Source organism: Triticum aestivum, chromosome 3D (genome assembly GCF_018294505.1).
Source record: "Triticum aestivum cultivar Chinese Spring chromosome 3D, IWGSC CS RefSeq v2.1, whole genome shotgun sequence".
Lineage (NCBI taxonomy): Eukaryota > Viridiplantae > Streptophyta > Magnoliopsida > Poales > Poaceae > Triticum > Triticum aestivum.
The window spans coordinates 299,434,870-299,438,307 of record NC_057802.1 but is presented as its reverse complement, the minus strand read 5'-3'; positions in this window follow the sequence as shown (position 1 = coordinate 299,438,307).

Sequence of the window (3,438 nt, the reverse complement as noted above, 5' to 3'; positions counted from 1 at the left end):
CGACACGTGGCAGCGGAGAGGGCGGCGGACACGTCCGTCGGCGGGTTTTTCCGTCCGGCGGCGCGAGGGGAGGGGGGCTAGGGTTTGATCTGCGCGAAAATTTCGGGGAAGCACATATTTATAGGTAGAGGGAGCTAGGAGACTCCAAATGGAGTGCGGTTTTTGCCCACACGATCGTGATCGAACGACCGAGAGCATGGAGGGGGCTTGGATGGGTTATTAGACTGTTTGGAGGGGGGTTTGCTGCAACATACAAAAGACCTTTGCGGTTACCCGGTTAACCGTTGGAGCATCAAACGACCTTCAAATGGAACGAAACTTGACAGGTGGTCTACCGATGGTGTACCAAGGCCACTTGGCAAACCTCGGTCCATTCCGAGAACGTTTAACACCCGCTCACGAAAAGAGACAAGAGGGGTGCGCCGGTGGGTGTGGGAGTGCCGGATTGCAAAACGGACAACGGGGAAAATGCTCGGATGCATGAGACGAACACGTATGCAAATGAGATGCGCATGATGACATGATATGAGATGCATGACATGAACAAAATGCAAAACGAAAGACAAAAGCCATCCACGGAGGGAATATCATAACACATAGCCGAAAATGGGAAGAGTTGGAGTTACAAATATGGAAAGTTACATCCGGGGTGTTACAATACTAACCCCTCACGATGATGGTGAACTTGCGGTGGTAGGATGACACCTTCTTTTCGATGTGGTGGTAGGTTAACACCAAGGTAGTGCTAGGTAAAACTTTCTATGTCGTATGATCATGCATGCTTTACTTCTTCTCTTTTGCTCCATTGTTGTTTGTGTGCTACTTTGCTTGCTACTTGTGTGCTCCATTGATTTGCTGCTTCAACTCTTGCTCTTGTGCATTGCTAGAGCAAGTGGTATGCTGTGTGCATCGGTAAGGCTACAGGGGTTTACAGTTCATGGGAAGAAGCCAGTGCACAAGTGGCATCGTATAGCAACAGTAGCCATAGAGGGTTCAAGAATAGGCAGGCAGCAGGACAAGCTTAGTCCGACTGGGTGCGAAAGCACGGAGGAAGCAGTGTTGACAGTGGCAAGGTTGAAGGTGTCAAGGTGGATCGTCAGTTTGGGCAGAAGCTGAAGAACTTCATCATCTTCCCCCAGTTCATCGCCATTGTTGTGTTGTGGCATTGGTGTGCTAGGTGTGATCATTCTGGGTAAGCTCACCAACTAGGGTACAAGCTAAGCACACCATGTACACCGCATGCAACGAAACGCCATGTTCATGTGCCGCTTGAGCCAATGCAGGCAACCAAACAAAGTGCACTTGCGTATTACCTAATGCAAGGACACTAGATGCAGGCAACCAAACAACTTGAAGATGTCACATTAGGGCCTATTTTTGCTCAACCAGGCTGGGTTGAGATGTGTATGCGATGCAGGAACTGTTCACTACTGCTACCAAACATGCCCCTTGTCTCTGCGAGTGTCTCCTTCCTCATGGGAATAATACAGATTTGACGTTGTATTATGATACTCTCTTCGTTCTATAATGTACAACATATAGATTTTTTGATAAGTCAACTTTATAAACTTTGACCAAGTTTGTATAGAAAAACATGTACATCTAGAATACCAAATATGTGTTATTTGATACATCATAAGACGTGTTTTCACATTATACGCATTTCATATTTAGGACAGTAAAACTGCACCTAAACCCTGCCCTTTCAGGCCATCAGACCTCTAGACCATCCATTTTCAGATCAGACCATTTCCGGTCGTCCTATCTGATCTGCGCACAGTGTTTCTGTTTCGTGGGCTGGCTGTCCTAAGAAGACGCTGCTACCTCTTGAGCATGCGTTGGTTTTCCCTTGAAGAGAAAAGGGTGATGTAGCAAAGTAGCATAAGTATTTCCCTCGGTTTTTGAGAACCAAGGTATCAATCCAGTAGGAGGCCACACGCAAGTCACTCGTACCTACACAAACAAATAAGAACCTTGCAACCAGCGATAAAGGGGTTGTCAATCCCTTCACGGCCACTTGCAAAAGTGAGATCTGATAGAGATGATAAGATAATATTTTTGGTATTTTTATGATAAAGATTAAAAGTAAAGATTGCAAAGTAAAATAGATTGGAAACTTATATGATGGAAAATAGACCCGGGGGCCATAGGTTTCACTAGTGGCTTCTCTCGAGATAGCATAAGTATTACGATGGGTGAACAAATTAATGTCGAGCAATTGATAGAAAAGTGCATAATTATGAGAATATCTAGGCATGATCATGTATATAGGCATCACATCCGTGACAAGTAGACCGACTCCTGCCTGCATCTACTACTATTACTCCACACATCGACCGCTATCCAGCATGCATCTAGAGTATTAAGTTCATAAGAACAGAGTAACACATTAGGCAAGATGACATGATGTAGAGGGATAAACTCAAGCAATATGATATAAACCCCATCTTTTTATCCTCGATGGCAACAATACAATACGTGTCATTTCCCTTTCTGTCACTGGGATCGAGCAATGCAAGATTGAACCCAAAGCTAAGCACTTCTCCCATTGCAAGAAAGATCAACCTAGTAGGCCAAACCAAACTGATAATTCGAAGAGACTTGCAAAGATAACCAATCATACATAAAAGAATTCAGAGAAGATTCAAATATTGTTCATAGATAATCTTGATCATAAACCCACAATTCATCGGATCTCGACAAACACACCGCAAGAAGAGTTACATCGAATAGATCTCCAAGAAGATCGAGGAGAACTTTGTATTGAGATCCAAAGAGAGAGAAGAAGTCATCTAGCTAATAACTATGGACCCGAAGGTCTGTGGTAAAATACTCACACATCATCAGAGAGGCTATGGTGTTGATGTAGAAGCCCTCCGTGATCGATTCCCCCTCCGACGGAGCGCCGAAAAAGGCCCCAAGATGGGATCTCACGGGTACAGAAGGTTGCGGCGGTGGAAATAGGGTTTCGTGGTGCTCCTGGTTGGTTTCGGGGTACATGGGTATATATAGGAGGAAGAAGTAGGTCGGTGGAGCTGCGAGGGGCCCACGAAGGTGGGGGCGCGCCTCCCTGCCTCGTGGCCTCCTCGTTGATTTCTTGGCGTCCACTCCAAGTCCTCTGGATCACGTTTGTTCCAAAAATCACGCTCCCGAAGGTTTCATTCCATTTGGACTCTGTTTGATATTCCTTTTCTGCGAAACACTGAAATAGGCAAAAAACAACAATTTGCACTGGGCCTTGGGTTAATAGGTTAGTCCCAAAAATAATATAAAAGTGTATAGTAAAGCCCATTAAACATCCAAAACAGATAATATAATAGCATGGATCAATCAAAAATTATAGATACGTTGGAGACGTATCAGACGCTACTCTGGCAGTCCCAACACAACATGTTGATGGACTATTGGGCCTAAGGGACCGTGCATTAGGCAGCGAGG